An 18,290-nucleotide genomic window follows, 5' to 3' on the forward strand; every position below is an offset into this window, starting at 1 on the left:
ACGTCATATGTTGACGTCAAGACACGATAATGATGATGTTTTGCATCAATTGTATTGACACAGCTGACGCGGGACGTCGACGCTGATGGTCGACCTTCCCGTTTGATGAGGCGTGCAAGGTTTTTGCCTTCATAAGTTGCGCGACGTTTGCTGGTGGATGAACATAGCAAGCTAATCAAATGCTATGGCTGATGTGTGCTGCACGTTGGCAATAACATTCGTTCGATCAAGCTTGCATTTTTCTGACACAGACACAACGGGCTAAAAAGCCCAAATGTATTTGTGACAATCTGAAAGTCATGTTGGGCCTCTGCAACCCCATGCATTTTTGGGGGGCCTTAATTATTTATGTGGGGAAGATACCGCGCTGTTCGCGTTTGACACTACATGCTGCCAGAATCACTGGGGAACTCGCCAATAAGATTGCGCATTAAAATTTTGCATTTTACTCTTGACACCTTGCTGCTGCCCTGCTTTGCCACTGAAGGTTGCTGCAATAACTTCTCTTTCATTCACGCGCTATTTCAAGTTTATGTGCGTCATTGCTCACAGCCGACGTTTGCAAAACAATTCCGTTGAACGTTGCGGCATTTTCTTTCTTTCCCTTGGAGTTGCATGCTAACCGCTTCTCCTTGCACCAGCTATCTCGATGTGGTGAAGGAATGGGCTATGAAGTTCTTGATGGCAGAGATCGGCAAGTCCACTTAAATGAAAAGGGCACGATACTTAGGGAGCATATTAAAAAGGCATAGCATTTGCTCCCGTTTTGTGTGAGCACCAAACGAAACGAACGCACTGAAATAAGAAACAGAAGCGGCGGCAATTTCTCGCTGAAAAGACCCATCAATATGCAGTTCGAGCCAATTTGTCCAATGACATTGAAACGCAAGGAATTTAGACAGGTGCGAAGCGGTGTAAGCGCAATTCGTTCCTCACGTTGCGACTCGGATCTCTACTAGCACAGCTGCGCACCAGGTGTCGCGACCGTTGATTGCACTTGAAGCGTTCTTGACCACGCCAACATGAGCAGCTTTCAACTTCCCCGATGGCGCTGCCGCTCAGTAAGCCTAATATCCGCTTCTAGTTTACCATAGTGAAAGCGTGTCCTGTTTCAACCAATATGACATCACAGAACGCGACAGCTATACTGTCTGAACCAATATCGCGATGGCGCGGACAAGGGGTGTCACCACACTGGGCAAAGGAACGCACACATGAAGACGCCCTAGCATTAAAGGACGTCGCCCCACTCGTCCATTGCTGGAGTTTGCATGCGGGCCTCCGATTGTACTTTGGCATACAGGGTGTGGTGGCCCGTACTCGTCCACTTATCTCTTGATGGGTGGCGGTTTGTACGTTTCGTGCTTTCACCGCAAATTTTGCTTTGAAGCTATGCACCGCACGAAAATCATTTCGCTCGCTGCAGCGGCCGCGTTTGCGAAAGAAGCGAGCTGCTAGCTGGAAGAGCAAAGTAGCGGCTGGTTGAAGTAACAATATTGAGACTTCTTCGCACTGGCCCTGAGTATACGTGTGCGTTATATTCGTGCGTGCTTCTTTGTGTTTGAGCAGCGCGCTGCAAGTGTGGATCTGTGACAGTTGTTCGCGCTCGTCTTGCTTGCGCCCTTTTCGTCCGTCTTTTCTGCTTGAACAGCACGCTGCAATTTCTAGCTGCTTGCCGTTCTTCGTGTGAAATTTCAATTTGTCGCTGTTGCATTCATTGCTTCGGCATATGGTGAAACTGTGATTTTTTTACACCCACAGCGAGGCCTGTTCCTTTTTTTTGTGCTCGACAAATAAGGGTGGGGGCTGCGTTGAAACATGGCTCCTCCTTAGCAGAACACTGCGCACGCCTAGGAATGATACATTACAACAAGTTCATTTTACAGCATTCCCGAATTTCGCTGTACTGCGCGAAAAAGAACTGGATGTGTCACGAATGTGGAAAAGTGCTAGTTATCGATAGAAGTCCAGTGCTGCGGTGAATATAGAATCGGTAAATAATTGTTATTTCAATTTTTTCTCCATTTGTTTTTACTGAAATACTCGGTTTAAAGATGACAAGTCGGTATGTGACGTCTGTACCTCTTGGTGAAGTACTCACCATTAGTGTATTCATGCCACTGCATGGCCAAAGCGTGTGCCAGGCCTGTCGTGAAGGCACATAATCGTTATCGTTAGAAACTCAATACAGATTATCAACAATTTTAAGCTTTTCATGATCCGCTTAATGGACGCACCGTTTGCTGAACACTGTATTAACTCACTTTCATCTGCATTGCCCTTCTTTTCCTCATTTTTAGCAAATGCCCGCTGAATCGCTTTTTATGTTTATTGTTGGAAATCATTTTAAACCTACAGCAAAGATACCCGTGTTGAAGGAAATAGATGCCTATGAATGAGTCTCCAGCGTGCGCAGTTGCCTGCGCATGACAGCATCTTCTGCGTCATCGTGGTGCGCGCACTCAGTCATTGTGCGCGCGCACTCAGTGTATCACAGTGGCGGCTCCAACACGAACAGCACGTCACAACAGTAAAATGGCAAGTGTTGCCCCCTGCGTGTTTCTGAAGCGTTCGATGTCACGGCGGGGCTCTTTGCGGTAAACAAAGTATATAAAAAGGCTGCGGATTACCACTGCTTATTCCGGTCGTAGTGTGTGACTGGCTGCGCCATCATTGCTCTATACCGTGGTCCTAATACCAAACTCTACGTACACCACTTATAATCAAGACATCGCTGCTGGAACACGACAAACATCACAAAAGCGTGCTTTCAAATGCGTAGGCCCACTGTGGCGATTTGAAGGAGAAAACATTGTGCGGCCATTCGTCCATCCATCCCTATGTAACATTGGAAGAGTCGCTATCAGGAAATAAAATGTACAATGCGAAACTAATTCTTTTGATGGTGCCAGGTCTCGAACCTAAAGCCCAGCGCTTGGAAATCCAGTAGCTGACCCACAGCGCTAAAATTACAAAACTCCAGAATATAAATATATCTGAAACATATGAACGCGTTGCATCAGCGATACAGCACGAATGTTAGGTGTGTATGCTTTCATTGATGCATTATTTTAAGCATTTCGTGGCGGCCGAATGAAAGCCCTCTCTTGCTGAACCTGTAAGCCGACACGATGGATTGTTGACATAAGGGAATTTCCGAGTTTGCTAATATCTAAGATCAAACATGAGTTTCAGGGATCCCTGGATGTCCCAGGCTTGGGCTTTTTCAGATGTTGACGCACTCTATTACAAAGAAGGTTAACTACGCCCTGATCATGCAGGCCGATAACGACGTTCCCGTGAACGCTGCAACCATGAAGTTGCCCACGATAGAGAGCCTTAGTTTGGCGCCCCCATGAAATCTGCGGACACAGGCTGCCATTAGAAATGCCGGACAGCTTGCCTCCGCAGACCTGCTGCGGACGCAGATTTCATGAGTTTGGCGTCCGCATACCTGCTGGGGATGCCAAACTAAAACGGCCTAATCACACTGTGTGCTTAAGTATCACTTGGGCGTGTCCCATAGAAAATTTGGCCAGGAGTTTCATTCACCGCAGTTATAAAGGCGAAAGCCTCAGATGTCTTATCAAACGCAATAAGTGACTGCCGGGGCCAACACGGGTGATATAAATAAGTCGTGAGATGACGTAACCGTATGACTTCACCGTGACGTCACAGGTGGCAAATATCTGAAATCATCGTGACGTCATAGTGATATCACTGCGGCGTCACGCTATCTGACGTCACATGGTGACTTGGTCACATGGCATCGTGGCTTGGCAATAGTTGGGCCGATCCATGAGACAGATAAGGAGCAGAAAGCATGTAATGCCTCTGATCCCGGAGGCAGTGAAAAAATCCACGCACATCGACGAAGTGAGTGATGATGAGTGGGCGAAGCTCTGGGGATTGTTCGGTCCCCGTGAATCTCCCGTTTGTCGTTTTTGCTGATTTGCCGCCGCTTCCCGCGCCCTCGCCTCCGGAGTAGTAGCTTACCGCCGGCGTCCCCGCTGAGCCGCGCCTTACGTTCGTTTTCATCCATGGCAGAAAGAGAATGTGTGGTCTGGAACGCGCTTACATACGCATTTGCACCGCAGCGTCCTCTCGCGTATTTAAAGTGACATCAAGAGCCGATGACAAAGCTTGGTCCTGAGGTCCATAAATTCTACGTTTAAGTCGCCGACTAGCATAAAGGGTTTGTACATGTAGGTGTTTGATATTGCTATGTTAAAATTACTATTGTTGTTCCTTTATTGTAAACCTTTTTTTGATTCACATACACACATATGTTTGGACTATAGCAACGGTTTTTTAACCACCATGACAGCGGACAGTGAGCGCGACGACAAAGCTAGGTCCTAAGGTCTATAATTTCGCGTTGAAATCACCGACTTGTATAAAGGGCATATGCTTCTAGGTGTTTTATATTGCTCTGACACAATTAGGATACACCCTTGTGCACCGCAGCGCCCGTAGCAGACTCCACGCAAACGTGAGACACGCTGCCACCTCTTTGTTCACGGAAGATGCCTCAACCTTAAGGTGCTTCGCCCCTTAAATTCCGCTAGGCGCAAAAAATCGCCCGCATCTTCCCAAGGGGGGAACTCGAGTAAATGCGTCGCAGAGTGGTGGGGGTATCGCGTTAATGTTTGCGTAATTGGGTATGGTTTCGCAATGCTTAATTGTTACACGATGCGCACACCAAGTGCGACTTGAACGGCTCCAGCGTGCACGAAGTTCCGGGTCCGCAGCTCGCTTCAAACGCTTGCGTTCAGCGTCGTATGCTCCTCGCTTCGGAGCCTTGTCTTCTGCGTTGCTTGCTGTTGTTGACGCCGACGACGGTGAGGGTGGGGTAACGTTGCCTTCAACGAGTGGTGGGACGCTGATTGAAGGTACTGTTGCTTCCATCGCATCTACTCGAGTCAAGCAAAGCGTCAAGTCAAGCGAAAGCCAAGTAAAGACGCCATTGACTGAATTCCGAACGCGCGCTCCGCCGCTTATATACACACCGCCCGCGTTCGAGAGAGAGGAGGAGGCAGAGAGAGGAGAGGCTTGCTGCCGGCACGAGACGAGCCGAGCATGCGCAGTGGGGGTGTGGACGGCGCCGTCGACGCCGCAGGTGCGACTAAGAAATGCTCCGCATTTAAAAGCATTCACCCAAAATGGCTGGATGGATTTCGCCTTGCAGTCATTTTAGGCGAATGCATGAACGGCCCCGGTGAGGTTTAGCGCCAGGTGAATACTGCTCAATATATAATTTCGGGCAGAATCCTCTCGGAGCAATCATTTGAAGAGCAGAGCGTCAGCCTTATCTAACTTTGAAACGTTAGGCTGTAGCTTAAAGAATATATAGAAACATGAAAGACTGGTAGGCTGAGGCTTTATGCGCTGATACCATCGTAATGCAAATTAAATATAAAGAATAAAATCTTCTGTCGACCCCGTGCAAAACGTGGAGGCTCTTTTCAGACAGCAGATAAGCACTGCCTACCAATAACCGGCTCCATTGAGAGGTGTGCAAGCAGAACACTAATGGCGCATACCAGTCTGTTAGAGACAGCTGCGTGTCGTTCTTCTACAGTGTAGTAAGCCGCACTTTGATTTCTCTAAGATGTTGCACACCCGCAGACAACTATCCCATAGCAGAATGCACGACGCTCTAAACTAAATGCTTCACCATTTTGTTCTGTGCACACTAAAGCTTGTGCTAATGCCCAAGTAGTATATGCTAGAGGCGTCTCTAGTCCATCTACAGAAAGAAGGGTTTAGGGCAGCTCAGCACGCCCCCACGGTATTCTTTATGTCGTAGTCTTGTAAATCATTGTCCATACAAATCGTGAAGCGCGTCTAGACCGATCTAATGAGAAACACGAGCGTAAATTTATCTGACGCATCGCCAACGAGTAATTCATTCATAAAACAAGTTAAACTAGGAAGTAAACTGTTCAGGCCAAGACATATCCGTAGTGTTTAGCGCGGAGACTTCTGAAGATGTTGAAAAACAACTAGGAACGGTGCACGCACGCGATGACCTTCAACAATAATTTATTTCAACCAGAATCACACACAATTGTACAATAAAATAAAACAAAGCAAACAGCGCAGGCATTACCAGGCGGAGCTGCATAGAGGAAACGGAGTTCTTCGTTAAAGATAGTGAAGGCGTATTCACGCAATCTTAGCCGAGCTAATGAATAGTTGCTTATTAAAAATTGATATAGTAGTTTTGTATTTAGTAGTAGTATCATACGTGCTTATTGAAGCTTATGGGCTCGGATTCCACCGATAAAAAGAGTGATTTTTCGTCTGCATTATATCATACCAATTTATGTCATAATTAAAACATTGCGCTTCAAAGACAGCAATGAATGTCCTCTATCCTTTCCTTGGCCTAAATGTCTGTTGGATTGATTCGATTGCGTCTACCAAAGAGACCAGCCCCTCAAAAAACTGCAGGGCACATCAGCTTCTAGAAATTGCCCAAATAACGCATAGTGTTAAACAGAAGCTGAAGTGTTTTTAGAATTGGGTAAAACATCGTGGTTCACAAGGACCGACATCATTGTCGACGATGTCATAATTTTTTCCGCGGTTGTGGCAGCAGGAGCTTTAGGATACCCGAACGAAAAGTTTGTCTTGCTGAGCGCACGCGAGCGCGCCGAATGTCTAGGCGTAAAAATGAACTAACCGGAACTACGTCATCTTCGGTTCCGTTGGCGGAGTCGCGCTGCACTCCGATGGAAGGTTCCCGCCACTTACTTATCCAAACTAACTGCGAGAGTGTTGTTTACGTACAGGAGTGTGAAGTGTGTATAGAGGCGCTGAAACTTCTGCAACTTGATTACGATATTCGCCATAGCAACAAACAAGCGAACAAGCGTTTCTCCTATCTTCAACCGTGGCCTCCGTGACTAGTTCCGGCTACGCGCCTTCACCGAAGCTAATCGCGGAGACCACGCTTCAACAGAGCTGCTGTCGCAGTCGAGGCGGCATATAGAAGATGACGTCACACTGTTCGATAAGCGTCTCAGGAGTCCCTGCGGCCGGAGCCGCTGTGTTTTTTTTTTGTTGACAAAAAGGTGTCACCGTTAACTTTTGCTTACTCTCACATAAAGTTCCGAATTTATGTAATTTTTCTTTGAAATTAAATATAGGTTGCCACTTCTGAGAAAATTAAGAAGTACATAGAAATCACACGTAATTTTAAGCAAAAGTAGTCCTAGAACAACAAATCACTGTCCAAGAAAATTAGTCGACACTGGATAACATAAACGCTTGAAAATTACCAGGACTAGTTAGCTTACCGGTGGATCATATAACATGCTATTTTGCCAGTACTACTCGAAGTGTGCATAACATTAATGAAAACGCAGCATTCGATCTCGTTTTCCAAGTGCAGCCGTTTTAGAAGACATGCAAAAAATTGAATTCCGAAATCCAAAGATCCGATGGTGTCGCGCAGAGTGTAAGATTACCACCACATTTTTTAAACAAATTGCTACTGTAAAATGTTCATGAGAACACTTCCGTGAAGAATGCTAACGAAAGTAACCTTTGGTAGAGCTATAGGCCCGCGCTTACGGAAAGTGAGCATATGCGAACCATTTGTATACATGATGACGGCGATACGAACCTTAGAATAATTTTACCGTAAGGGCCAAACGATGAATGTGACAGCAACGTATAGGAAAGGTATACGAAGTGAGGTTAGCAGCTGATTCCTTTAGCAGCTACTTGGCGTAACTCAACAAAACCCTGACTGAAGGAAACGTGGCCGCTCCGGCGAGCGAAATGACTTTCGTGCACTCTGTATTTTGAACGCAAACGAAAGAGTTAGAACACTTAACGTACTAAAGCATGAGCCGTCTGCTGATCCATGTCGAGAAAGGTAGAGCGCGACCGCGCCCGACCTGTCAAAGTGTGCAGTTTCTGCAGAAGGCATGTAGCCCCAACCCTCGTGACTTTTTGTATGCGCAACGGAGTGAAGCCGGCGCCTCATCTGTGCGCTTGGGTCGCGATTGTGGGCTGCCATGGCACTCTTTCACTTGCACATAAAACAAGCGACGCGAGGGTGACGTTATCATCCTCGAACTTTATACAGAACCTCACGGTGACGGCGACGACAACGGGGACGACAAAAATGCGTCTGGTGTGTTCATGTGATTACTGTCGCAATAAATATGTAAAAGGAGAACACTTGCTACGAAGGCTCTACATAAATATTTGATAACTGCCGTATAAAAACCCTGTGTAGAAAAACACGTAATGTCGACATCACGCATTGCATATCTCATATAAATTACAACTTCGCCAAAACTCAATACCAAATGCGCCTTTCGATGACCATGGTAGAGCCTCTCTTTGGCCAATACAAACGCTGACAAACGCTAGAAAGAATTTGAAAGACGTAATTCCAGGGAAAGGAGGACGAATCACATTTTAATCAAACAGCCAGCTCCAGTTCCCGTGGATGTGGTCAGGGTATAACACGACTACTCACTTCGCCGCAATAGAACTCGACGCTGAATTCCGAAAAGAAAATATGCGCGGACTTTTTGTCACAGACAATTACGAGTGCCTGGTTAAAGCCAATATAAATGAGAAGTAAGAGACAATAAGGCCAATGAAAGTATAGGGGATGTTATTAGTAGTAAATGTAAGGTAAATGTGAAGAAAGAAAAGTGGACGAAAAGATAACTTGCCGCGAACAGGGACTGAACCTGCGACCTGCGAATAACACGTCTGATGATCTACCAACTGAGTTACCGCGGCGGCCACCCCCCGTCCACTATATAGGGTATATATGCTCAGATGGTGGAGCATCGGACGCGTTATTCACATTTACTTTACATTTACTACTAATGACATCCCCTATGCTTTCCTTGGCATTATTGTATGTTAGTGCTCATTAATAATGCGTATAACAAACAAAAAACCAGCCCTTAAAATTAACACTTCGTTCCTTGGTTAAAGCCAAGTGGCCCACATTCAGAGCAATCGTTTCAAGAGTGTAGTGTCATGCTCATGTATTAACCTTGATTTGTAGGATTTTAGCTTAAAGAATATGCAGAACCATATTGAACTGTTGTTCTCGGAATTTTAAGTCATTCTTTCTCGTAACTCCAGTTAAGCATAAAAACACAAATCCGACCTGTAACCAGAGAAAATGTCGCGGTTGTCTGAGATATCAGAGGTGTACAGTTGCTACGAATACTTGGCTCCATTGGCAGTGCCTCGTACGCTTGGAACGCGAAGTCTTCCGATTTACGCGCTAGGGACAGCTGAATGCAGCGCCCTCTACCGTTGCTCGTAGTTGGTGCACAGCACTTCGACGCATACCCCCGTCCCCATTTTCTGTCTGACAGAGGAGAGTGCATGGCACTCTCAACTATACTCCATCTCACAAGCTGGTCCCAGCCTTATAAAGCCTACGGGGCGGCTTAACGAATAAGAGAGAAAATCCCTATCGATGTATTCATCCGCACCGCGTCGTATGCTCGGTGTGGCCGTGGGTGTCTGCGTGCAGGCATTGGGCCAACGCTTACATAATTTGCCCCGATGACGAGTAAAGCGAGCAGACGCCAGTGCCAGGAGAAGATTTAGGGCAGCTACCCCCTAGTGGTGCAAAGACTGAGGCAACAGAGGTGCTCGTGGCCTTACCTGCCTCTTTCCCTCTTCCTCGCTTCCATTACTCATCCTCTTGCAGAACCATACTACTATACTTTACCCTATCCCCTCCTCCTTTCCCTCCTCCTTACCCCCACTTTCCTTTCGCGCCCCCTTTTTAGGCTATACTGTACCTCACTCTCTCCATCATTCTTTCTCTCCTCATCACACTCACTTCCCTGTTCCATACCCTTGTTATACTGTTCTGTGCATGGCTACGCCTTGCTAGGAGCTGCTTAACACACACGTCATTTCAGAGGCGCATACTCGCGAACGCCACGCAGACTTTTGCCACGCTCAAACAGCTCCTCTGCTAAAAAAACCTCACCTGCACCTCACCTGCCTTCTGGATCTGGGCCAATCCAGAAGGCAGGTGAGGCGCAGAAGGCTTGTAGTGTCTCAGATGCCGGAGGCAGTGAAGAAATCACGCCATATCCACGAAGTGAATGATGATTGAGGAGCTGGCTCGGAGGTAATCGGGTAAGCCGTGAATGCCCCGTACAATTCCTCTACTGTCATATAAAGACGTCCCCCGTTGTTATTATAGCGATTGTGGGCAGGTTGTTGTCGAACCCCAAGCGGTCGCAGACCTTGCAGCTGTGGCCGAACGTGTGGTCGAGGAAATCGAGGAAATGTGGTTTTGCCTGCGTTAATGTCATCATCAAGGCGCTCGAAGAACAAGAGGTAGAAGACTTTTCTTTCGCGCGAGCGTGCACATGCTACAGCTGGCTATGCTATATGTGGTTTTGTCGGCGTTAATGTCATCATCAAGGCGCTCGAAGAGCAAGAGGAAGATGACTTCTCTTTCGCGCGAGCGTGCGCATGCTACACTTGCCGATGCATTTGTGGTCTTGCCTGCGTTAATATAATCATCAAGACGCTCGAAGAAGAAGAGGAAGAAGACTTCTCTTTCACGCGAGCTGCGCCTGTAGCGGTCGCCTATGGAACAAAGGTTCCGCGTACGACGCGGGACATTGCCCCAGCTTAAGAACCTGGCGAACCAGCTCCTAAAATTCCGCTAGCCGCAAAAAGCATTCGACTGTGATGACTCGATGGACTTCGCCTTCCAGTCATTTTAGGCGAATTCATAAAGGGCCCCTGTGAGTCAGGTCAGTAGTGCTCAATATATTGTCACGTGGTCGTGACGACGAAGACAGTAGTCAGCACGTTCGAGATGAAACGGTTTATTTGGCCGAACTTGTGGCCGGGAAACTGTAAGTCAATCTACAGCAACACACTGATAGCGGCGGACAGCAGTCCGCCGCTATCAGCAGTCAAGCGCGTCGGCTTTTATACAGGCGCTATCGAACTTTCCAGCGATATCGCTGTTGGCGGCGTTATCTCTCGACAAAGCTGGAACATTCTCGTGCGGCGCGCAATCTTACGGATTGTTCCAAAAACAATCGTGAAGCTTCCTACAGATCACGGCGATGCCTGCGCAGCGCGTTGCCCACAGTCTTTGTGGGTGAAGCTTCAATTCATGAAATATAAGACTCGCGGCAATGCCCCCCTCTGAAAAAGGATCGTCCCGATTGCTTAAAAACAGAACATGAATACATGCAATACTAAAGAAAACTAATAAAGAAAGCAAACATTAGAGTCTTCAGGTGCGTTAACGAGCATAGTACGGTTTAAGGCGCACCACATGCACGACCTCGAGTCGAGCTCGGCGCCTCTGAGAGTTCGTGATGCCGTCGGGGACAACCTCGTAGTCGAGTGCGCCGAGACGTCGAAGTACCCTGTACGGTCCGAAGTATCGTCGAAGAAGCTTCTCGCTCATTCCGCGTCGTCGTATTGGCGTCCAGACCCAGACACGGTCGCCGGGCTTGTAGTCGACGAAGCGTCGTCGAAGATTGTAGCGACGGCTGTCGGTGTGCTGCTGGGTCTTGATGCGCAAGCGGGCCAGCTGTCGAGCTTCTTCGGCACGTTGTAAGTAAGCGGCGGCGTCGACATTTTCTTCGTCGGTGACGTTGGGTAGCATGGCGTCGAGCGTAGTTGCCGGGCTCCTTCCGTAGACCAACTTGTACGGCGTCATCTGCGTCGTTTCTTGGACGGCCGTGTTGTAAGCGAAGGTCACGTACGGAAGGACGGCGTCCCACGTCTTGTGCTCAACGTCGACGTACATGGCGAGCATGTCGGCGATGGTCTTATTTAGACGCTCGGTGAGGCCATTGGTCTGCGGGTGGTAGGCGGTGGTGCGGCGGTGGCTCGTCTCGCTGTACTTGAAGATCGCCTGAGTTAGGTCCGCAGTAAAGGCGGCACCTCTGTCTGTGATAAGGACCTCTGGGGCGCCATGACGCAAAACGATGTTCTCCACGAAGAACTTGGCTACCTCGGCGGCACTGCCTTTGGGCAAGGCCTTCGTCTCCGCGTAACGGTGAGGTAGTCAGTCGCTACGACGATCCACTTGTTGCCGGAAGTCGACGTCGGGAACGGCCCCAGTAGGTCCATCCCGATTTGCTGGAACGGCCGGTGAGGTGGTTCGATTGGCTGCAGAAGTCCCGCTGGCCTAGTCGGCGGTGTCTTCCGTCGCTGGCAATCTCGGCAAGTCTTGACGTAGTGGGCGACGTCGGCAGCAAGGCGTGGCCAGTAGTACTTTTCCTGTATTCTGGCGAGGATGCGGGAAACACCGAGGTGTCCAGCCGTCGGGTCGTCGTGTAGGGCCTGGAGGATTTCTGGTCGCAATGATGAGGGCACGACAAGAAGGTAGTCCGTTCGAAGTGGCGAGAAGTTCTTTTTCAGGAGAACGCCGTTCCGTAAGAAAAACGACGACAGTCCTCGCTTGAATACCTTCGGAACAACGGCGGTCTTGAACTCGAGGTACTCCATAAGGCCCCCCAGTTCCGCGTCGGCTCGTTGCCTTTCGGCGAAGTCGTCGGCACTTATAGTTCCGAGGAAGCAGTCATCGTCGTCGTCTTGCGGCGGCGCGTCGACGGGGGCACGAGAGAGGCAGTCGGCGTCAGAGTGTTTTCGTCCGGACTTGTACACGACGGTAATGTCGAATTCTGAAGCCTCAAACTCCATCGTGCGAGACGACCTGAAGGGTCCTTCAAGTTAGCTAGCCAGCATAAGGCGTGATGATCACTGACAACTTTGAAGGGCCTGCCATCGAGGTAGGGGCGAAACTTTGACATAGCCCAGATGATGGCAAGGCATTCCCTTTCTGTTGTGGAATAGTTGGCTTCTGCCTTGGATAGTGACCGGCTAGCATAACTGATAACCCTTTCAAGCCCGTCAGTCTTTTGCACAAGGACGGCACCGAGTCCTACGCTGCTAGCGTCGGTGTGTATTTCAGTGTCGGCGCAATCGTCGAAATGTGCAAGTATGGGTGGCGTCTGCAGGCGTCGTTTAAGTTCCTCAAATGCTTCCACTTGCTCCGTTTCCCACCTGAATTCCACGTTAGTCTTCGTGAGAAGCGTCAGTGGTTCGGCGATGCGTGAAAAGTTTTTGACGAAGCGTCTGTAATAGGCGCATAAGCCGAGAAATCGGCGCACGGCCTTCTGTCGGTGGGAGGCGCGAAGTCGGCGATGGCCGCTGTTTTCCGCGGGTCTGGGCGCACTCCAGACTTGCTGATCACATGGCCCAGAAACAAGAGCTCGCTGTACGCGAATCGGCACTTTTCTGGCTTCAGGGTCAGTCCAGAGGCCTTGATTGCTTGAAGTACTGCCTCGAGCCGCCGGAGATGCTCGTCGAAGGTCGAGGAAACACGACGACGTCGTCCAAATACACAAGGCACGTCTGCCACTTCAATCCGGCCAGTACAGTGTCCATGACGCGCTGGAACGTCGCAGGTGCCGAGCAAAGGCCGAAAGGCATGACCTTAAACTCAAAGAGGCCGTCGGGTGTTATAAAAGCGGTCTTTTCTCGGTCTCTCTCGTCTACTTCGATCTGCCAATAGCCGGTCTTGAGGTCCATCGATGAAAAGTACGTCGCGTTGTGAAGTCGATCCAGGGTGTCGTCTATCCGTGGGAGGGGGTACACGTCCTTCTTCGTGATTTTGTTCAGGCGCCGATAATCAACGCAGAAGCGCAGTGTCCCGTCCTTCTTCCTCACTAACACCACGGGTGACGCCCACGGACTCTTGGACGGCTGGATGATGTTGTCGCGTAGCATCTCGTCGACTTGTTTCTTTATCGCGTCGCGCTCTCGAGTCGAAACTCTGTAGGGGCTCTGACGGAGTGGTCGAGAATTTTCTTCTGTTATAATGCGGTGCTTAACAAGGGTCGTTTGTCGGACCCGCGATGACGACGAGAAACAGTCCTTGTATTGCAGGAGCAGGGTTTTGAGCTGGTCTTGCTTGACCTTCGGAAGGCTCGGGTTGACGTCAAAATCCGGTTCGGGACCTCTATTCATCGAAGCAGGTTCGGCAGCATCGAAGAGGGTGAAAGCATCGCTGGCGGCTACACATTCGTCGATGTAGGCAACCGTCGTACCAATGTTGAGGTGCCTATATTCGTGGCTGAAGTTTGTCAGCACTACCTTTGCTTTACCGTCACGCAGTTCGGCTATACCTCTTGCGACGCAAATTTGACGGTTCAGGAGTAGTTGCTGATCGCCCTCGATGACGCCTTCAAGGTTCGCAGGTTTTTCGGTGCCGACGGAAATAATGACGCTGGAGCGGGGCGGAACGGTCACCTGCTCTTCTATCACATTCAATGCATGGTTCCCTGGCGTCGCGTGGGGCTGGAGCGCTTTGTCTGAGGTTAGCGTTACGGACTCAGATCTCAGGTCGATGACGGCGCCGTGGTCACTTAGAAAGTCCATTCCAAGTATCACATCCCTAGAGCAATTTTGTAGGATTACAAAGCTCGCAGGATAAGTCCGGTTATTGATGGTGACTCTCGCCGTGCAGACACCAATCGGCGTTATCAGGTGGCCTCGAGCTGTCCGGATTTCGGGTCCACTCCAAGCGGTCTTTACTTTCTTCAGCTTGGTGGCGAACGGTCCACTGAAGACAGAATAGTCGGCTCCGGTGTCGACGAGAGCTGTGACGCTGTGGCCGTCGATCAGAACGTCGAGGTCGCTAGTTCGTCGTCTCGCGTTGCAGTTAGGTCGTGGCGTGGGGTCACGGCTACGTTGGTTTGTTCCGCTGCTTCCCCGTTGCGTCGTCAGGTCTACTTCGGTCCGCGAGGTTTCATCGGCAGGACTTCGTCTGCTTCGCGTCGTGTTCTGCAGGTCTCCTCGCGTTGTCGTCGTCGTCGGCCGCGGAGGATCTTCGGCATTTCGTCGTGCAGCAACCGCACCTCCATCGGTTGCTGCCCTTAGTTTTCCGGATACGGGCTAGGCGACCGGCCCCGGTTTGGGCCAGTGTACTGCCGGCGGTGCGGTGACATGTAGCGGCCGGGCGACGGCGAGCGGGAAGGTCGTCGTTCTTGCCACTGTGTTCCGGTGAGGTAGTCGTCGATGTCGCGAGGCCGTTCGCCTGGTTGCGGGCGCGGCGCGTTGACGGCGAATCCGCGTAGCCCCATCTGACGGTACTGGCAGCGGCGGTAGGTATGGCCGGCCTCCCCGCAGTGGTAGCAGAGTGGGCGGTTGTCAGGGGCGCGCCAAACGTCGGTTTTCCTTGGGGCGTAGCGCGGGGCATAGCGCTGGGCGACAGGAGGACGGTAGGGCGTTGGTGGTGGTGGCGGCGGCGGCGTCTGGCGGCCGAACTGCTGCGGCGGCGCGGCGTCTTGACGTGGACGAGGAGCGGAGGCGTTGCGTCGGGCTGCTGCAGCATAGTTCATTGCTTGCAGCTGCGGCTGCGCTGCATCGGGGGTGCCCAGCGACTGCTGGATTTCCTCGCGGACCATGTCGGCGATCGAATCCACTTGAGGCTGCGCTGAAGGCAACAGCTTGCGCAGCTCCTCCCGCACTATCGCTCTGATGGTTTCCCGTAGGTCGTCGGTGCCTAGCGAGTGCGCTTCGGTGTAGCCTGTCGACAGGGTTTTGCGGTTGTATTGCTTCGTCCTAATCTCGAGAGATTTTTCAATTGTTGTAGCCTCATTTAGGAATTCGATGACAGTTTTCGGTGGGTTTCGCACCAATCCTGCAAAGAGGTCTTGTTTCACTCCCCGCATAAGGAAGCGGACCTTTTTTTCCTCAGGCATGGCAGCATCAGCCAGGCGGAAAAGTCGCGTCATCTCTTCCGTGTAGATGGTGACCGTCTCATTCGGTAGCTGTGCTCTTGTCTCCAGCAAAGCAGCGGCCTTTTCCTTGCGGACGATGCTCGCGAAGGTATTGGGGAACGTCGTCCGAAAGAGGTCCCAGGATTGAAGGCTCGATTCATGGTTTTCGAACCACGTCTTCGCGGCGTCTTCTAAGTAGAAGTAGACGTGGCGCAGCTTCTCTTCAGTGTCCCAGTGGTTGAAGGCGGCGACTCGCTCGTACGTCTCCAGCCAGCTCTCCGGGTCTTCAAACGACGATCCACGGAAAGTCGGTGGCTCCCTTGGCTGTTGCATCACTACCGTTGTAGGTGGCAGGGGGTCTGTCATCGTCTCGGCGGTCGATGTGACGGTCTTCGGCTGCCTGGTGTTTTCGGGAAGGAGCCCGTACTCTGGTTGTAGTCCCTTCTGCCGGCGGCTGGTTCGAGGATCCGGGTTGTCCTTAGCGTCGTCTTCTTCTCGGCTTGGGCGTGGGTCAGCGTCCCGCGGTGGCGTCCGGATCATGAAGCAGCATCTCCACCAGATGTCACGTGGTCGTGACGACGAAGACAGTAGTCAGCACGTTCGAGATGAAACTGTTTATTTGGCCGAACTTGTGGCCGGGAAACTGTAAGTCAATCTACAGCAACACACTGATAGCGGCGGACAGAGCGTCGACCGTCGATCAACTGACAAGCAGTCAAGCGCGTCGGCTTTTATACAGGCGCTATCGAACTTTCCAGCGATATCGCTGTTGGCGGCGTTATCTCTCGACAAAGCTGGAACATTCTCGTGCGGCGCGCAATCTTACGGATTGTTCCAAAACAATCGTGAAGCTTCCTACACATCACGGCGATGCCTGCGCAGCGCGTTGCCCACAGTCTTTGTGGGTGAAGCTTCAATTCATGAAATATAAGACTCGCGGCAATATAATTTAGGGCAGTATCCAGTCAAAGCAATCATTTGACGATCACAGCGTCAGCCTAATACTAACTTTCAAATCTAAGGCTGTAGCTTAAACAATATAAAGCTAACGTAATGAAGAGTTAGCAGGACCATACACCCGCGCTTACAGAAAGTGAGTTTATGTGAGCCATGTGAATGCATGATGCCGGCGATACGAATGAAAGTAATGATTTGCCCGTAAAGGCCAAACGATTAATATTATAGCAACAGATAGGGAAGTTCGTAGATACGAAGTGAGGTTAGCAGCTAACTTTGCTAGCAGCTGACCTGGTATAGCTCAACGAAAGCCTGAATGAAGGAAACCCAGCCATTGCAGCGAGCGAAATGACTCTCGTGCTCTCTGTATCTTGAACGCAAACAATAGGGTTAGAATACCTTACGTACTAAAGTATGAGATGTCGAGAGAGGTCGGGCGCGAACGCACCGCGCCCATCAAAGTGCGTAGTTCCTGCAGAACCCATGTAACCCCAAACCTTCGTGACCTGTTGCATGCATTTGCTTACGAGGGCAGCAAGCGCTTTAATTGTAGGCTTGGGCCGCGACAGTGGGCTGCCATCGCACTCTTTCACTCGCAAATAAATCATACGAAGCGTGGGGCGATGCTATACTATACAAGGCTATACTATACCTCACTCTTTCCCCTCATTCCTTCTGTCCTCCTCACACTGACTTCCCTATTCAAACCTCTTGCTATGCTATTCTGTGCATGGAAATTACTCGGTTTAATAATAATAAGTCGGTATGAGGCGTCTGCACCTCTTGGTGAAGTACCCACCAGTAGTCTGTCCATGCCACTGCATGACCAAAGCGTGTGCCAGGTCTGTCGTGAAGACACATAATCCTTATTGTGCGGAACTCATTAAAGATGATCAACAATTTTAAACTTTTCATGAGCCGCTTGACTAGCACAGTGTTTGATGCACACTTTACTGCCTGACTTTCATGGCTCTTCTTTTTTACTTTTTAACGGATGCCCGCTGAATCGCTTTATATATTTAATGTCGGAAATCATTTAAAAGCTACAGAATAAATATCTATGTTGAGGCAATTGATTTCTATAAATGAGCATCCAGAGTGCGCAGTTGCCAACGCATGACAACACCTCCTGCGTCATCGTAGTGTGTATATTGTGCGCGCACACTCAGAGTATCAGAGTGGAGGCTCCGACACGAACATCACTTCACAACAGTATAATGGCAAGTGTTGTCCTCCCGCGTGTTTCCGAAGTGTTCGATTTCACGGCGGGGCTCTTTCCGTTAAACGGCGTATATAAAAAGGCTGCGGATTACCACTGCAAATTCCAAACGTAACGTGTGACTGGCTGCATAGGCATATCTGTGGCAATTTGAAGGAGACAACAATGTGCGTCTGTCCGTCCATCCGTCCCATTTTCACTTAAGACTCGCTGTCATCAATAAAATGTACAAAACGAAGGTAATTTTTTTTTATGGTGCCGGGTTTCGTACTTAAAGCGCAGCGCTTGAAAGCCGAGTTCATGACCCACTGCGCTAAACTCTCACGAACCCAGAATATGAA

Source organism: Rhipicephalus sanguineus, chromosome 9 (genome assembly GCF_013339695.2).
Source record: "Rhipicephalus sanguineus isolate Rsan-2018 chromosome 9, BIME_Rsan_1.4, whole genome shotgun sequence".
Lineage (NCBI taxonomy): Eukaryota > Metazoa > Arthropoda > Arachnida > Ixodida > Ixodidae > Rhipicephalus > Rhipicephalus sanguineus.